Here is a 20,529-nt window from a genome sequence, read left to right on the forward strand (position 1 = left end):
TGAGGTGTGAACTAGTGGGAGCAGGAAATAGAAAGTTTCCAAGAAATTTTCAGTAAAAGGAAAGAGACCTGAGACAGAAGCTGGAAAGGCACATGTGGCCAAGTGAAGTGTTTGTTGTTTTGGTATACATTTAAAGAGGTTGAGTTTCTTGAGGTGGAGAAAAGGAACAATGGGCTAGAAGTAGAGAAACAAGGGGAACTATCCGCCTCTGGCTAGGGTCAGTGTAGGAGAAAACCACCACCAAGTGGGAAGGCTCTGTGGGAAAGTGTCCTCAGGAAATTGACAGGCTGGGGTTGGGAGGGATGAAACTAAGCCTTGAGATGACGGGCAGACTTACAGAAAAAAAGACTCTAGAAAGTCTGAGCCTCTTCTATTGAGTGTGGTCCCCAGACTGTAAGGAATGTTGCTATTATATGACATTATCCTTACTTTGTCACTTCTAGGCTGCCTTTAATGTTTATTTATTATATTTTATAGTTTAAAGCCATTTGGGCAAAAATAGTAGAGGCAAAAATATGATATACAATGTGATATAGCAAGGGTCCCAGATGGCGCTGAGAAGTTAGAATATGTTTGTATTTAGATTGGGAGAAGGAAAGAGTCTGAAGGAGACTGAATTCCTCCTGAGGCAGGAATGTGCAGCATCTAAGAGGCAGAGGCTGAAGGATGCAAGGCAGCTACAGTTAAGGCAGAAAGAACATCACATGTATTTTTTCTCTTGCCCAGCTACCTTTTCTAAGAATGCGGAGGATTAGGCAAGGGGTTGGAAAGTAGACATTTAATAATCAAGAGAACATAAGACTATAAACTTTAATATTCCCAATGATTTGACTCATTTTCTTTTACTTCTAATAATTATCCATTTGAATTTTCCATGTTTATTCTATTTTTTAAAGCTTTACTTTTAAAATACAAAAAAGGAACTGTACTTAGACCTGAGACCTTACTGAATTCCTTATAAATATTTATTTCATATTTTTTTTGGCTCTTCAACTCATCTTTTCCACTTGTTTCCATTTCTCACTTCAAGTAGAGTGTGTGCAATTGTATAAAGCTGTTCACTGGCTTGGATGAGAGAAGTATAGTACAGATATGGACAAAGATTAAAAAAATAGATCACTCACAAGTAGAACAGCAATTTAAGGACAACGAATTTAGCATCTAGAAAAAAAATCAACGCTAGCTTTTCTATTTGGAATATTCTCAAGATTTCGTGTATGCTTCATTTCTCTCAGTTTTATTATGTATAATTTGATGAAAATCTGACTATGCCTGGGGTGCATGAATATCTCTTTAGTCACTTACATCACTTAAAATCCTCAGATTACATTTTATTTCTGATATTCCGGTATAATATAATGTAACTATTTTTTCTTCCAGTTTCTAGGGTGTTCATTGAAAGGACATGATAAATATATGTGTATTTCTCTTAAAGCAAAGGTTAATGTTGAATGTTAATAAATTGTCTTTTTACTCAGACATGCAGTTTGTTCCCAGGAGCATCGTAGTGTTATTGGGAAACACGGCCACACATCAGTACCTCCAGCTCATCTCCTTCCCTGTGCCACCAAATGGAGTTGCAACTTGCATATTTCAGATAAATGACCACTTGCTGCTGAGTCAGATTGTTAATATTTTCTGATTGGGATAAATATTGAAACCGCCTCATGTTTAAAAATCCTGAACAATATCACAGTAAGAAGGAAGGTGAGGCTGGATAACAATTTTACTATTTCTCCCAAATCTTAGGGAACTGCTAGCAACAACAAACCTTGCAAAGAGGAGACTGGCATGTCAGCTCCAACCATTTAAAAAAAGGAATACTGACTCGGGCAAAAATCTTTGAAAAGTACAGCCAGAAAGATCATTATGACTCAACGGGCTCCTAACCTTACCTTCCCTCAGAGAAAAAATTATACACAAAGAAAGAAGACAAATAGACCACACCCTAAGAAACTCATTTAACACACACCTCCAGCCAATTTGTAGAAAACGAAGTGAAAGTGTATGTCAAAAACACAGACAAATGACCAAAGCAACACTCAAAAATTTTTCTTGTCATTTACAATATAATTTTATTAAGTATTCCCTAAATAAGACAAACATCTATCAGGGGCTGTCATAGTGACCTTATTAAGGGTGGAAGTTCAAGATAAAAGGCAATTAATTAACAAAAGAAAAGAAAAAATAAGTATGAGAAAATTTTAACAGAAGTCAAATTCTTGTGGGTGAGCCGAGTATTATCAGGAGTAGGACGCCAGGCTACGAAGATCTCCAAGTAGGGTGTCACTGTGCTCCATCCCACCCCCCAGTTACTCCAGGAATAGAATAAGTAAATATCACTTAGTTAATATTTTCCCCTCTCTGAATTGCAGGGAGGTGAAATAGAGCTTAAGGAGAGAAGATGGAAATACGAGAAATATAGACTTGGTCCTGACATTCTGTTGAAGCTGAAGTTCAGGGCTGCATTCTGTGTTAGGAAAAGATAGGAAGCTTGAAACTTCCTGCCAGAGAACATAGATATGAGCCCCAAATTGGCACAGACAATTATAGGAAGAGGGACAAACATTCACTTTACATCAAAGCTAACGGAGTATCTTAATAAGACTTTTGTGTTATAAATGAGTAAGAAAAAAATACATGGCAAAGCCTCAAATTTAAAAACATTGGCACACACACAAAAGAAAGAGTAGAATTAAAGAAACATATTATTTAAGGTATTATATAGAGCCTCATAACGAAGCAATCATAGCCAGAGAAAAGAACTTTCCCTACAAGTGCCTGCTACAATAGAATATAAAAAACAACAGGAATTCAATGAGAGATTTCAAAGATGAGATGAAGAAACAAAGGAATTAGTAAGACTGTAGAACTGAGAAAACCAATTAAAGACCAAAATAATACCCACAGAGAAATAAATGCATTGCAAATGGCAGTAAGCGCACTAAAGCAAACTGAATTCATAAGAGTACAAAAAATACATTTGAGAATATAGGAAAAAATGCAGTCAGCCCTGAGGATGGTAGTATGGGAAGAATGGATTCCCCATAAGAAAGGAGCTTCATAGGAATGTAGAACAGATGTCAGGAAAGCAAACATCAGAAAACCACGAAGATAAATATGGAGGGTCACTGCTTAATGACAAAAGTTTAAATTCACTAAAAAGATACAGCCATTTGCAAAGTATACGAATCAAAAGCTTGGGTGAGTTATGGGAAAATTTGACAATTCCATGATCATAGTGAAACTTATCAACATGCTTCTCTCAGTTATCATATAAAATGTATAACAGAGTATAATATCGTGGCTCAGTTAAGCATCTTGCTCTTCATTTCATCTCAGGTCATGATCTTGGAGTCATGAGATCGAGCCCCGCATCGGGCTCCATGCTTAGCATGGATTCTGCTTGGGATTCTCTCTCTCCATCTCTCTCTGTCCCTCCCCCTGCTCACACTCTCTCTCCCTAAATAAATTTTAAATATCTTTTAAAAAATAATAATGCATAACCATATATAGTATAGTCTAATATAATATAATGCAATACAAGAAATTTAAAAATATGCTATCAACCATATTCTGTAACCACAATGCAATTAATCAGTATCAAAAATGTAAATGAAAATTCCCATATACTTGGAGAATTTTTTAAAATTATGTCTAAATATATCATGGGTGAAAAAAATGTTCACAGATATTTAAAAATACTTTGGGATAAATAGTGATGAATCATTATATATCAAAATTTATTTCATTAAAAAAGTGGTATTAAAAAGACTTTATTAAAATGATTATATTAGAAATAAGAAAGGCCATAAATTCATGAATAGTGATCTAACTTAAGAATAGTTAATGATGGAGAATGTTACAATTAATAAATACAGACTTACGACCAGTTACAAATATTAACAAAAGGCTTATAGAAAGTTGCAGAATGAAAAAGGACTATCAGTAGTAATCCTTTCTCCTAAAGAAAGTGGAAAGATATTCTATTTTTTCCTATATACCTTTCTCCTGCTAATTTATATAAGAATTTATATAGGATAAATTCTTTGCTGGTAACTTCATAATTTATTCTATAGCTTACAAAATACCAAGATGTGATTGTAACTACCCCAGAGTAGAAATGAACATTACTGGGGGCCCTGGGTGGCTCAGATGTTAGGCGTCTGCCTTCAGCCCAGGGCGTGATCCCAGCGTCCTGCAATCAAGTCCTGCATCAGGCTCCTCTGCTGGGAGCCTGCTTCTTCCTTCCCACTCCCCCTGCTTGTGTTCTCTCTCTTGCTGGCTGTCTCTCTCTCTGTCAAATAAATAAATTCTTAAAAAAAGAAATGAATATTACCTAGAAAGAGATGCAGAAACAAGAGATTTGGGGCTTCCCCTTTGAAGACAGAATAAGTAAGTTTTCATTTGAGCCAAGGATAGTTGGGACACCTGGGTGGTTCAGTCGGTTAAGTGTCTGACTCTTGATTTTAGCTCAGGTCATGATCTCAGGGTGGTGAGATGGATCCAGGCCTGTGGCAGACCTGGGTCAGGCTTGGTGCTCAGCACAGAGTCTGCTTTAGATTCTTTCTCCCTCTCCCTCCGCCCCTCCCCACCCTTTCTCTTTCTCTCTCTCAAAAAAAAAAAAAAAAAGGTAGTTGAATTATATTAAGTATATTGTTCTTGCTTTTATGTCGTTCTTGTTCTTTTTTAAAAGTTTGTGTGTAGGAAAAGTTTGAATGGATAGTGAGTAGCAGACAGTGTGCTTAGTTGACTCATTCAACACCCATTCCAACTCACTTCTAGTTTGCCTTTCTGGTTCTCCAAAGACTGGAAGCTAAGGATTATATTTCCTAGATTCCCGTCCATCTGGGCTTCAAGTAAGTGATCTGTGTTCTGTATCTGTATAAGACTTGGGTTTAATATTAGCAAGAAAAAAGGCAGCAACACATGAAAGAGGAAGAAGTTGGTTCTTCTTTAGCAGGTGTGATGGTTAATTTATGTGTCAACTCGGCTAGGCTATGATACCCAGTGTTTAGTCAAACAGCAGTCTAAATGTTGCTGTGAAGGTATTTTTTAGATGTGATTAAGATTTATAATCAGTAACTTTTGAGTGAAACAGACTACTCTCCATAATGTGGCTGAGCTCCATCCAATCAGTTGAAGACCTTAAGAGCAAAGACTAGGGTTTCTCATGAAAGAAGCAATTTGACATCAAGACTGCAACATAGAGACCCACCCACCTGCTGGTGTGGTCTGCAGATTTCAGATTAATACTGCAACATTAAATTCTACCTGAATTTCTAGACTGCTGACCTAATTTATGGATTTCAGAATTGCCAGCTTCTACAATCCCACAATTACATAAGCCAATTCCATAAATAAATTGAAGACACAGAGACGGAGACAGAGAGACAGGACATGGCAGATGGAGTGTTTTGGCTAGAACAGTCCAAGGTGTTCATGACTGGGTATTTTGATCCTTACACTTCAGCCACGCCAAACAAACAGGCTCCAGATTCCTTTGCATACAACATTTCCTCTTTCTGGAATGCCCATCGTCTCACACCTGTCCATGTCAGCAGAAGGACTCCATCTCACACTCAACTATAACTTTCTCTAGAATAACTCCTTGAAACTCTAACTGGTGAAACACTCTCTTCTATGTGTGCACAGAGTACTTTTTTTCATGTTTCTATTATGGGATGTATCTTATTTTTAACAATTATTATTTTACAAACCTATCAATTCTCTTGCCACACACACTAGAATACGAGCTTGTAAAGAACAGAGAACGGTATGCTGTTTTTTTGTGTTTTTTTTTAATCTAAAGTCTTACTTGGAATGTAATAGTTTCCTGATACTTTGTTGAATTAATGAATGACTGAATGATTTAATTTATGTAGCAGCAACAATTTTCATGCGTCCCAATTTCTCTTAGTCTGGGCATTCTTACTGACTCCATGGCAACAAAGCGCTTAAGTAACCTCAGAGGCTATTACTCACTCCCAGTAACACTCACCAGCAGAAAGGGTCATGCATTGGGGCGCCTGGGTGGCACAGCGGTTAGGCGGCTGCCTTCAGCTCAGGGCGTGATCCTGGCGTTGTGGGATCGAGCCCCATGTCAGGCTCCTCCGCTGTGAGCCTGCTTCTTCCTCTCCCACTCCGCCTGCTTGTGTTCCCTCTTGCTGGCTGTCTCTATCTCTGTCAAATAAATAAATAAAATCTTTAAAAAAAAAAAAAAAGAAAGGGTCATGCATAAAAGCTTTCAGAAAAAACACAGAAGTAAATAGCTTGGTAAATCCATGTTGCTTATGTTAATCAAATGCTCACAGAAATACATAAAAGAATAATATTACTTATAAACAGTCATGCACTGGACTCCCATCAGCTTGCCTCTAGCTTATTTCTCACTAGTTGCCAAGATCAAAAGCTTCAGAATCAAGTGAACTTGAACTCAGAAACACACCTGCATCACAAACTAGGCTGCAGAGATCTTGGCACATTTAACCTGACCTCTCCGAGTTTCACTTCCCCCATCTAGGAAACACAGCTTATACAAACCTACCTCAACAAAACATCACTAGAGTTAAGTGTGTAAAATAATTACCATAGTATCTGGCACATAATAAGCACTAAATAATTGTTAACCACGTTGATTATGATTATTGTAGTATATAAATTAAAGAATTTGTAGAGATGAATGCCTGTAAAGAGAAAGTTTTATAGCCCATTGATACATCTTTAAAGCACATATGTGTACTATTTGATTATGGAAACTACACACATATCTTAATTATGTGTAAAAATAAAATAATATAATGGTAACATGAGGTCAAAGGGTAATGATTTTATCATACACTGACTTCATACTTATTAATTATTTCTTCTCTGAGGACAGAGGTATACTACTTTATTATTTCTTATAAGATTCTTGATTGGTTGGTGAATAATCTTACGCTCCCTGTACTAACAAATCCAACTACAATATTCCGTAGTCATTTGCTAAACAATAAGCATAAAAAGAGAATGGTTATTTCTGGAAGAAAAAGAACACAAGAAAAGCAACTCTCCCCGCCTTTGATCCACAAATGTGTCTTTGACATACAGTATTTTGGAAGCAATGAGGCAGACTCTTTTTCTGCTGAGGTGAGCTAGGCTCAGTCTTCCCTACAGGTAAGAACAGCAAAATGACTGACAACGTTATTTTTAGCTGCCTAGTTTGTTAATGGAATTAGGGCTCTCAAGAATACCTCAGTCTCCTCACCATCTAAGAGCACCCTCATAAAGGCATTTGCCATGTTTGTAGTTTTAAACCAAAGCATGAGTTCACTTGGTTACTATGTTTGCGGTATCTACTTTATCGTTTCCGTCTAAAGTAAGTGAAGTTAAGAGAGCGTACCGAACGGCATGATAGCACGAAACATGAAGGCATCCTTTTGTTGGTTTGCAAATTCAGGAGCTTCTTGAATGAAATCTGAAACTGGCCCCTATACTGACAAGGAAGGAAGAAAGAGGCCGACCACCCCATACAGGCAAGTGACAGGTTTAATAAGCAAGGGAACTTACATACAAGGCTTGTCTTGGGCAGCTGCAAAATGGGCAAATTTCCACACCTGCCCACCAGAATCTTCAAACTGTGCATAGAAGCTGGGTTCAGTCGTTTATTCAGTCCAGATGGTCTCAACAACACATTGCTCTCACAAGACTGCATCCTTGAAAACAGGCTCCCATGGTGGAAACAGTGGGCAGAATGTTGTACATTCCAAGAAGAGGGAAGGCTGTGAGGAGCCTCTGATTGCTGAATCCAACTCACGAGTCAACCAGAGGTCACGCCTCCTTGACGAACTCCTCTAACACCTTCCCTCTAAGAAGCAGATAAACACAACTAATTACTCTGAGATAGGAGATTTTATGACCAACTGAGCAAATTAAAAACAAACTGAAATCAGGTAACCACTACATCAAAGAAATAACACTTTTTTCTTTCTGCTCATTTATAAGGCATTAACCTGGGTGCCCACGGGTATTGATTGACATGTTTGTCCTCCTTCCACCCTTTTTCTCTAACTCCAATTCAGTTAAAGTTCAATTTTAAAGCATATACTCCATTTGGATGGAACATGCAGTAGCGGTGATAATCTAATTGGTATGTATTTCTAACTGTGCAGATTATCTGGAAGGAAGATACGGCAGCAAGAACAATGAAGACCTTTTATTTAGTACCTATTAAATAGGAAGAATTGTAATTATATAATCTCATGAGGTAGGTGTTATAAAACCTATTTTACAGATGATATAACTAATGCTCAAAAAGATGAAGCCCACTGCCCAAATTTACATGTAATAGATAGCAGGGCTAGGACTCAAAGCCAAATAGGTCTGGTTCTCAATCTCAAGCCCGTATCATTAATGCCATTTAATGAATCCATTGTGCCCAGTGATAGATACTTCTGAGGATTATCTTTCAATTCCGAGAAACTAACATGTATAATAATTTGAGGCAGACAAAAACATGTTTCAAGCCTTTCATGTCTTAACATAAGCCAAATAATTCAAATGTGTAAGGTCTGCTGAATGAGTACGAATTCAAGAAGTATGTTGACACTCCCACATATGGGCAATAAAAGTAAAGACAGATATATTTAGTGCACTTAGGTTAAAAACTGTCTGTCTTTCTTTGGATATTTATCATTACTCAGAAAATTATTATCTCTAATGTCAGTACTGACTAATATGCCCACTATCATTCAATAAATATCGACAGTAAAGTACACGCTGAGTATTGGGCTAAGCTCTGAACACTCATTAGAGAACAGAAGCAGATGTAGCACCTGTCCTCAAAGAGCTCAGCTCCCAGTCAAGGTGACAAATCTAAAGTCACAATTATGGTTAGTGTCATTAAAGAGAATTGCACAGTGCTATGAGAGTGGGTAAGAGGTCACGGTCATGGGTGGCTGGGTTGGAATTTGAAGAAAGAATAAAATTTTATTGGATGACAAGGAGACAGAAGAGTTTTCCTGATGGGAGAAGAGCACGTGCAAAGGTCCAGAGTGAGAGGGAGATAGCTCAGTAGTTGTGAAAGACTGAAAGAAGGCCAATCATGCTACAGGACTGAGATGGGATGAGGGACTACTGGAGAGCGGGATGGGTCAGACCACTCAGGGCCTTTGACCTATGTTTCATAATTTATTTTTAAACCTAAAAATAATTTTTTAAACACTGGAGTGTTTTAAGAGGGAGAATGGCATAATCCAGTTTGCATTTCAGAAAGATAGCTTAGCTAGACTATGCACGAGGAATCTGAGAAGGTCCAAAGATAAAGCAGGCAGTCAGTAAGAAGGCCATTCCATTTGGTACTCTTTCCTAGGCAGTAGGTGGTGGTGGGAGTAGAAGGAGAAAATACTTAGGAGATGTTTAGTAGGTATTTATGAGGTGCTGGAGGGATGTGGAGGTAAGAAAGCAGAAAGTATCAAGGTGAACTCATAAGTTTTGGGCCTAAGAGGCGAGTGAAGGATGTTCCTTCTAAGAGAGAGGAACTGGAAGAGGATCATCTAGGGAGTTAAACCATTAGTTTTCGGTGTGCAGATTGAGACTTAGATGAGAGGTCAAGTGGGCCACACGGACATAAGAACCCTCATCTCAAAGGAAAGGAATAAGTGAGCCATGATTTCTTGGGAAAAGGATGCAAAGCTAAAAATGGGAGGTTTTTACATGTTTTTTGGAAATGATCATTTATGTCAAGAACATTCATTCATGTAACTGATGTAAAACTAATTCGATTATTTTCAAGTTAATTTCATTGATGGCCCTTCGGGGATGCATTTGGTTCAGGTCTCACGTCTCTTTCCATTCACTCGCCTCCATTGCTTTAAGAATAAACTCTTTCCCTAGAGTCCACGTTAACTTTAACTTATAAAAGTTCTGTTCTGTTTGTTCTAAAAAGTTGGCTGAAGAATGAAGGGGCACTAACAAGATACAAAATAATTTCTCTAAATTAGAGAGTAATTATGCAAATTATGGTTAAAGAAGACTTTCAAGTATCAATCATCAAATACCATGTTTCTCTCTCTTACTTCAGGAATGTTGGAATAGCGTAAGGTCTAACTCATAGCTATCATCAGTATGAAATACTATTACTCAGATATAATTCACCTCATTTTAAAATGATTGGGCTGTATGACACTCTTTTACCACTAATCCTCTGAATATTTTGCAGCCTTCCAATTGTTTTATATATATATATGTAATACATATAATGTATACATGTGTATATATTACATATATATATCACATTGATAAGATAATGCATTTGCTATTACAATTAGTTGAAATTAACTTTTAAGATTATTAGTTTGGAAATGCTATCTCCCATCTATATTAACATTTTAAATTACACCCTACCAATTATTCAAATGGAGCAAACTTTGGGTAGAAAAATGGAAAATTTTCTCTTAGACACTCCTCTAGAGGAAAGAAAAAGCAGTTCAGAGAGATCTATAAAATATGATTGAATAATTTGTGTTTGTCTGGAGTTTTCACTAACGTAAGAGTCTAAGAAGAAAGGCAGCTTCAGACATTTGGGCTATCTTCAGAAAAATGGATTTTTTTAAAATCTTAAATATCATCCATAAAATAGGATGATCCTTCCACAAAATTCTAGGGTAAAGGGAGATTAAACACAAACCATGTTCTCTATTAAGTACACACTTTCTTAGGTCTCATCTTATACTCATTTTTATCACCAAAAAGCATTCTTTACACACTTTTAAGCTGACAACCCCTGAGAGAGTCCACGAATTCAAATAAACACCAAGATTGTCTAAAAATGGGGAAAGTTGCTTCAAAGGCTACTACTTAAATAGGTCAATTTAAGGAAATTCCAGCAATTTCCATTACTCCTTATCAGATGCTATAGATGGCAAGAGATACCCTGTCCCCCAGCTCCTCCGACTTCACCTTCTCGTGCTCACAACTACCAATCATTCATTTAAAATTCATTAATTCATTTGCTATGTCATTACCTCATTAATATTCCCAGCTACTGTTGTCTTTGTACATATGATGAGCTGGCCAGACATGAGATTCTGATACTAAAATAGTGAAAAAGACATGATGCTTCAAGCATCAACTAGAAAGAGAACGAGAGAATGAACAAAGAACTGCAAATACTGTGCGAGATACCATTTGAGAGGTACGCACAGGCTTTGGCTAGACCAGAAAGTGGCCCTCTCCCGAAGGGGAGCACCGCATGGCTGACTATCGAAGGCTCAGTTTACTTTGCACCAGTTTTAAGCAAAGGGGATAAAATGAGGAGATTTTCATCTACAGCAGATCAGTCTGTCAGCAGCGTGGAAGATGACAAGAGCAGAGAAAGACGGGAGGGAGCTCCGCCAGGAGATAAACAACCCCGTGAAATCACAACTAGCATAACGAGAAAGGAAATACTAATTTTAGCTGGAAACATCTTAACAGAACAGGCTGTTTAATATGTTAATCTAGTCGACTGAAGAAGCAGGGTCTGTATCTTAATGTCTTGGCAGATGCTGGCGTTCATCTCTGCTTATGAAGTACTACATTGTGGAGACTCAGGGCAGGGAGCTCAGAAGAAAGAAGGAAAACCGGCAAACTCAAGTGACAAGGCGTTCGTGCCTCACATCTTTTCAACTTCAGGGCCATCTCCTGGATGCATGGGCTTACTCAGCCCGGCAAAGGCTCAGCCAGGCAGGCAGCAGAGAGAGCTCGTCAGACCCACACTTAGAAGCTGCCATCCAAATCCAGAACACCTGTGGCAGCGCAACCAAAATGAATTCCAAATCAGTTCTTTGTAAAGGAGAAAGTAGCTGTTTGGGATAAATACCTTTGTGTGGATTCACATAACGCAGAAAATGAGCTTTTTTTTTTTTTTTTTTTTTGCCAGCTCAAGAAATACCACTGTATTCAGACAGCTGTGGGCTACAATAGCGAAATATCAAGGCTTTCAAAGCAGCGAATTTCTACATTCACATCGCAGTAACAATCCCATAAGGGATGCTGAATAGGGCAGAATGATCTATAAAGTTTTCACATGCATATTTCATTTCACTTCATTTGTTTTTAACTCCAAATATACCATGTTATTTGGTGCAGGTGATGGTGGTGGTGGTGTGTGTGGGAATGAGTCCACTGTTTGTTGTAATATGAGAGTCAGGTATTTCAGAAAGACTGAAGGGGTATAATGGAAAGTACACCAGCTGGGGGAGTTGTGTGAATTTTGATTGAACCCTGCTGCTACACTTCATCTTTCCAGGAACTAGGGTGATTTCTGTAGTTTCCACTTCCTCGAGTATAAATTGAGAGTAATCAGCAGGGTTAAATGCAACAATAGATATAAAGGCATGCAATAGGAACTCAATAAATGCTGCTTTTCTTTCTGCTACAGATTTTAAATGAAACAATCTACCTTAATTTTCAGAATTGCAATGTTCAGATTTCATGTCCTTTTTCTTAGCCTCTTACATTTTGTACTTGCACAGCTAAGTGTTTGCACTGACGGACTTAGCTCCTTCCACACCCCCTCATCTGCACCCTATGACACAAACCTACCCACACCGCTGAATAACTGGTGTTCCCATGACACATCTCACACTCTGCCTGCTCTTCTGCTGTCGCTGTTCCGTGGGTCTGGAAAGACCAGACCTTTCAACAATCTTCACCTAGTAAATCTTACTCATTCTTTGAGGAACTCAAATCGCACCTACTCAGTGAAATCTCCCACATCAGGCTGAATTCATCGCTGCTGGCTCTGTGCTCCCACAGCCCTTACTCTCAACCACTGGTACTGCACTTAACACATCATGAAGTTCTGGATGTTTCTTTCTCTCTTGCTAGATGGTGAGATGTTAGAGGTGCGGCACCCTATTTGGTTCACATGGCATCAAAGCTAGAACATGGTAAAAGCTAAATAAATGAGTGTCATGTTGCTTTTAAAAAGTTCATGATTGGGGCGCCTGGCCAGCTCAGTCAGTAGAGCATGCGACTCTTGATCTCGGGGTTGTGAGTTCGAGCCCCACGCTGAATGTAGAGATTACTTAAAAATAAAATCTTTAAAAAAATAAAAAGTTCATGCTTACACGTAAAGCCATCATACCACACCGCATTTATTACCCCTTTTCCCTAGCTGGGCTTTTCGGGTTGGAGAACGTTAACAATATACTTTTCTATTTACATAATATCTCTTTAATTTCCCTTAAGAAAAAATAGAACTTAAGTAGTTAAACTTAGATGCCTTCTATAAACTATGTACTTATCAGTGTTATATAGAATTCTGTCCTTTAGAGATTTTCTATAATAATGTTATGCTGGATCAGTTATTAAGATAGGATAGCATGCAGATATAAACAATTTTTTCATTATGGCTGTGGAGGTTTTTTTTAAGATTTTATTTGACAGAGAGAGAGAGAGAGAGCACAAGCAGGGGGACCGGCAGGCAGAAGGAAAGGAATAAGCAGGCTTCCCGCTGAGCGGGCTCGAGCCCAGAACCCTGGGATCAGGACCTGAGCGCAAGGCAGATGCTTAACCTACTGAGCCACCCAGGTGCCCTGGCTATAGGGGTTTTTTCCACTTTCCAAAAGCTCTACTTCAATTTCTGCAGTACTGTAGGGAGTATGACTTCTTTTACGATGACTTGTTAAGCAATAATTAGTTATAATAACTGTTCCAATTATTATAAATCTTAGCCATGTAATCCATATTTATTATAGAAAACAAAAGAGACAAGCGAAATGAAAAGGTATCCATAATTCCAGATTCTAGATAGCTAGTCTGAATATTTTGTTATGTATCTTTCTAGACACTTTCAATGAAAAATTAACATAAATTTTTTAAAATAGGATTATGATGTAAATACCATTCTATAACAAGCCTTTGGGACTTAATAATATACCATGAATGTTTACATTACATGTACAGACATACATTATAGGGATTTACAAAAATGTAGTTAGCCAATTCCCTATTATCAAAATTTTAGGTTATTTTCTATTTTTTTCTATCATAAGAAAGTGCTGCAATGAATGTCTTTATATATCTATATCAAAGCAATATTTGTTTTTATTTATTTGAGCTATACTGGCATTTCATTTCCACTGCAATTTCCATAATGACCCTGATTTTTAATATAGGAACTGCTATTAAGTATAAGAAGCTTGGGCCCTGGAAATAGCATCACAGGTTAAGATTTTTTTTTTAATGTTAAGCATATTACATACTTAGGCCCCCTCCCCCCGTTTTTTACTTATAATTAAAAACCATTGCCAGTTATGAATGCTATAATTAACTTTGACAATGCATTTTAAACATCTAGTTTCAACCTGGTCTTTAACATCACATGGGTTATAAAAATTATTTACACAATGGTAACCTAGAAGTTTATTGATTTTTATCATTTAAAATGCACAGGGCTCACCCGGAAGGCTTATCTAATTTTTTCTGTTTCTGGATTAACCTTTAATTTTTATATTACAAATACAAATTACTAGTAGTTTTCAAATACCTGTATTATTAAAATTCCTGTAGGAAACAATCTTTAACTGTGATTCTGAAATTGTTTGGGCTCTAACGTCCCTTCCTACAATCATTCTTACATGTGATTCTTAATAACACAAGGTTTCTAGGAGCACGAGTGTATTAGAACTGACTTTATTCCTAGACATGAATCTACCAAGTATATACTAAGCTCATTTTAATACTTTCAAGACATAATAATGGTTTATCTCTAACGCTGCTCTGAGATCCCGGAAGAACCTGTGAGGGAAAGTGTAGCATCTTAAGTCAGCAAAAAAATATGGCAGAAAGGAAGCGCAAAAGTGGGAAACCAGTCGCTTTCAATTATGGAAGGGAAGGAAACAGTTCTCAGAGAAAAGATTAAATTGTAGGAAAAAATGGCAATGATTTTAAAAGTCCAAATCATTGCGAATTATTTTCTCCAAGACAGTAGTTTGTCTAATCATTGGCTGTATTTTAATTTGGTCATGTGTTGAATCATCTCAATATTATATCCTAAGAAACCTCATTTTGGTGACATAATTTTCAGAGAAGCTATTTTCAAGAAAATCTGAAATATACCTTAAAGGGGATAATTAGAGCAGTCAAGGTAGCCTACAGAGGGTTCCTGGGATTTTTTTCCACAATAAGTGAAATGAACTTTTGGTTGCACAAAGTTTGTAATTTGCATTTACGTGGTATATTACACTCTAGCAAAACTCCATCTGAGATGTCAAGTTGAGTGGTATATAAAATCCCAAACTGACATTCATTTGCACAATATGACAGAGATGAGGTCAATAATAGGATGTATGGAGGGGCGCCTGGGTGGCGTAGTCGTTAAGCGTCTGCCTTCAGCTCAGGGCATGATCCTGGCGTTCTGGGATCGAGTCCCACATCAGGCTCCTCGCTGGGAGCCTGCTTCTTCCTCTCCCACTCCCCCTGCTTGTGTTCCCTCTCTCGCTGGCTGTCTCTCTCTGTCAAATAAATAAATAAAATCTTTTTTAAAAAAAAGTAGAATGTATGGAGATTTCTGGTCCTCCTTTTCATACCTGGGGCCAGCTGACATATTATAAAACACAAAGAAAACAAACTCTACCTCTGAAACTCATAATACTACTCTATGTTAATTAACCGAATTGAAATTTTTAAAAAAGCCAAATTAAAATTCTTGGTACCTCTATGAATTTTTATGGTGCCGTTGACTTCTTCAGTATCACTGTAAGAACGGATGATATAATCTGTCTAAAGAACCTAACACAGGACCTGATACAATATAGTAATTACGTAGTTCTGTAGTTGACTCTTTTCCTACCCTCTAGGAAATCACAGTTACAAGTGCATTGGCATATCTAGATGTATGTGTTGGGGTTCTCAGAGAGTCAATGAATTATCAGTAACGTCTCTGTTCTCCACCTGACTTCTGAGCCATTGGAGAAACAGACTTGATAGTCTAACCGTTGGAGGTAATGGTGTCAGTTTTATTATGGATGATACTGTTTGGAGAATGGCTTAGACCTGCATGCAAGACTTCCTTCACCAGTCTGGCAGCTGTGGGTGAGAGCCCCAGGCCCCCAGAGGCAAAGCTTGCTGACAAAAATTCTCCTTGGTAAAATTTGAGTCAGGCTCCTGGGAGCCCCCTTCTCAGCGAGGTCTCAACCTTAGCTCCATCATTGCTAGGCCTGCACTGCTGTTTAAGCAAGAATTCTGTTAAAGTCAGTTTAGAGAGAATCTGACCCGATTCCTCACCCTCCACCATCCTGCAGGTGGTATATGACCCCACTGGCCTGCTTTCCATGAGAATCCAACAGGAGTACTAACAGAAACTAACAGATTAACAAGAATTCCTCCTACCTTTAATGTCTCCTCTTAGAAATTTTCCATCTACTGACTCCCTTCACCTGCTTCTTAGCTATAAATCTTCATTCGTTCTTGTTGCATTTAAAGATGAGCCTGATATCTCTCCTATTGTGATAGTCTTGACACCTATCACAACAGTCCTGAATAAAGTGTCTCTTACTGTTTTAACAAGTATCAGAATTTTTTTTTCTTTCACAGGGCCCTGCTCAGTTTACAGAGAGGCAGAGAAAGAAGAGAATATGATCTCTCCATGGTAAGGCAGAACCCAAAAGGATAGCCAGGAGCAGCCATAATGTGCATGCATGTCTAATGCTTTTTTTTTTTTTAAGGTTTTATTTATTTATTTATTTATTTATTTATTTATTTGACAGAGAGAGAGAACACAAGCAGGTGGAGCTGTAGTCAGAGGGAGAGGGAGAAGCAGGCTCCCCACTGAGCAGGGAGTCTGACTCAGTCCCAGAACCCCAAGATAATGACTTGAGCCAAGGGCAGATGTTTAACCCTCAAGCCACCCAGGCACCCTGATGCATGTCTAATTCTTGCTCTGATGCATATTGAGATTCATGAATGTTCTTTCTTCTGTCCCACCTTTAATGTTCAATTAGGACAAATAGTGAACATGCACTTCAAATTTAGGTGTCCAGATATTCACTAAAGACTTACCAATGTGCCCACCAATAAGAAAAGTGAAAAACAGTTGTAAAACATAATCTTTATCATCAAGGAAATCTTCAAGCAAGCAACTGGCATTAATTAAACCATGCTTAGCTGACCTAAAATCAACTTAGGAAGCACCTACTCTGTGCTGAGAACAGCATTTTAGGATGATTCAGAAGTGTGAGCCTTGGTCCCTGTGTCAAAGAGCTTAAGCTCTACAGTTTGACACTCCTATGTCTAGAACTCAGACTTCTAGGAGCCTCAAATCTTGGTTTAAACCAAGGATCTGAAAGTAAGTAAAGTGAGGCTTCAGGTGACAGGTAACGGTTATATCAAGAAACGCTGTGCCTGCAGGTTATAACCTGCTGGTTATATCTTATATATACCTGCTGGTATAACCTGCTGGTTATACGCGTCTGTATGTGTACTAACACAAGCTGTTGGGGAAGGTCATGGAGAAGACGTGACTGGGGTTCGCCCATGAGCCAGACCCCAGCAGTGGGAGGCTCCTCACTCCCTCCCTTGCCCTTGGAATGTGCGTTCACTTGCCTTCCTTGCTCCCAGAGTTTGGCCCAAGGACACAGCTTTGAGATGACAATGTGGTGTTGAGACCATCTGGACAGGATACATGATGGAATCTAGTTCAAGCCTCTCCATACGCTTTTAAGATTCTGACGGGACAGTGTAGAGATCAACTCACCATCTGGCTGCCCGAGACAAGCCTTGTCTGTAAGTTCCATTGCTTCTTAACCCTGTCACCCACCAACGTGGAGTGATCTGCCCCTTTCTTTGGTCCTTCCGTGCTCTCCGCATATGGGGGCCGGTTTCAGAGCACAGCCCGGAAGCTCCTGAAGAGCTTGTGAACCAACATGTGCCCCAAAATCTAAGTTAGCATTGACCTCTCCTCCCCCACCCCATATCAGATCCATCGGCAAATCCCTTACTCATGCCTCCAAAGTCAAAGCTGAATCTGTCCACTTTTCAATGCTTCTACTGCCATAGCTATTCTGTGGCACCTCTACCTGGACCTTTTAACCTGCCTGTTTCAGGAACTTTCTCCTTTACCTGTCTGACCCAAGCTGCCAGAGATCTTAAGGTATGTGTAACATCTCACTTTGCTGTTCCAACTTATTTTCATGTACACTTAAGAAAAGTCTAAATCTATAAAGTAACCAAAGACACCTTATTCTATCCGGCCCCCCAATTCCACATCATGCCCTTGCTCTCAGCTCCCCCTGCTACATGGCTTCCTTCAGTTCCTAAAGGGACCAAGCTCTTTTGCACACTCAGGGCTTTAGTACGCGCTATTCCCTGTGCCTGAGGTGCTCTTCCCACACTCTTTATCTGGCTAAGACTTATTTATTCTTCGGGTTTCAGCTCACATGTCACTTCTCTACAGAGACCTTCCTTGACACACCAGTCTAAGTCAGTTACCTTTGTATCTCCTCCCTCATAACACCCCTGTATTTTTTTTCCTTCTTGGAGCTTATTCAACCTGCATTTCTATTTTTATTTATGTGATTTCTGTTTAGCGTCTAGACTATAAGTACTCTAGACCAAAAGTACTATGAGATTAATGTCTGCTTTACTATTTTCCTGAATAACGTAATACTGAAATACGGTGATCAATAAACACTAACTGAATAAATGATTGATTAAATCTTAGAATCAGAGGTTTGAATGAGAAATAGGGGGTCTTTTTTGATGCTTATGCCTTGACTAATAACAATTGGTAACAGTCTTGGAGTAATTTATAGCAGGGAAAACAAATGTTTATGATCCTAAACCACCAAAAGAAGGCTAAATTATTTTGATAGAGATGTTTAGTTAAGGAAATATGTAACATCTTTTGTAAACTCTTAAAAAAATTAAAGTTTTTAAAAACTCATATATCGAATGGCTATTTCAGTTATTTTATAAAGTTAATTAAGTCAAATAACTATTAATACTGGATTAATGAGATATTATTTTGGAAGTGGACATTTATGTATATGAAACAACCCATATGGTATAAAATGTGTATTTAAAACATTATGATCTGATGGAAACAAGAAAGTAAAAAGATCATTTTGGAAGAGATTTGCCTAGGGAAACTCCTCGGGTAGGATTAGTATAGGTAGAGAGGGCCTAAGAAATGGATTCTAGTCAGAAGAAAAACAGCAAAGATTCAGAGATGGGTAGGAATATGTATATATGGGAATTACGGAGAATCTGCATGAAATGGAGCAAAGGGTCCACATTATAGCTATCAGATTGCCTAGATGGACTGGGGATATTTGAGAGTATGAGGGTAGGAGGGAACAAAGGTCCAAAGCCCAATGCTCCAAGATACAGGTGTATGCCTTTCAGTTTAATAGGAATCCCAGTAACTTCAAATTAAATAGGAACTATTTCTCACTCCCTGAATTACCTGTCATAATAATATGACGCAGCTTTGGGGAAGATGGCTTTCCTGATGCAAAATGCCTAGCACCACAATAAGTGCAAATTGAGTGATTATGGTTTTAATGGAGGTTTTTCCCCTCCAGTTAATACCAAAGTCCTCAGTAAATGTGGGCAAGAAGACTGAACGCAGCCTCTACAAGTCTCCTGGGGTCTAAGTTTGACAATTGATTCAGATATTTAAGAGGCCAGCACCTTCCTTGGACTCAAACACAAGCTCAGCATCCCTCGCACCAGACTTCTGGCTTTAACAGCCCAGGCGGGAGATAACCTTTACTTAACCATCACAACAAGGACTTTTCATGGGTTTTAGCCTAGTTTAGCTCTTAAGGGTCTGCGGAACATAAAGAAACAAAATTCCTTTCCAGGCAAATGGAGAGACTGTCCTACTTAAAAAAAAAAAAAAAAAAAAGTAAATTTCCCGAAACAATCAATTAAATAAGTATTTGGTGATAATATGGAGTGAGGTAATGTTTGTATAAATCAATAGGATTATCAGTGATTTAGATATATTCATAACATTTCTAAAACACACAAATGGGGAAATAAATAATGCATTCAATGTTAGGGTGAAGAGTCAGTAAAGCATTACACTGAAATGATGTGTTAAATATGAAATTTAATGACATAAATGTTCAAAATCATTTCGGTTTTCAAAAAAACTGATTGCATAAGTAATTAATATGCTTCTGAGTAGAATCATAAACAAAAAAAGTATTTCATTGACTGCAATTATAACAGAACACTACTAAGATTTAATTTACTGGCACCTCCTTACATTTTAATAGTGCTGTGAGCTTTACAAAGTGCTTTTATTTGATGTTAGCAACAAGCCTGTAAAGTATGGGACAGCGGCAAAACCCTATTGAGGACTTAACTATGATTAATTCATCCAATGCTCAGACCAAAATTCGGAGTGATGGGCGCCACTAGTGTCTCCATTTTCCACATGAGGAAGCAGGCTTCAGAGAGTTACTTACTGAAGGAGCTTATTTTATTTGCTTGAGTTTTCCTGGTGCTGAGCACATTCTATACCACAGAGAAAACACTAAACAAGATTGTGTGTGT

The sequence above is a fragment of the Ailuropoda melanoleuca genome, chromosome 2 (assembly GCF_002007445.2).
Source record: "Ailuropoda melanoleuca isolate Jingjing chromosome 2, ASM200744v2, whole genome shotgun sequence".
Lineage (NCBI taxonomy): Eukaryota > Metazoa > Chordata > Mammalia > Carnivora > Ursidae > Ailuropoda > Ailuropoda melanoleuca.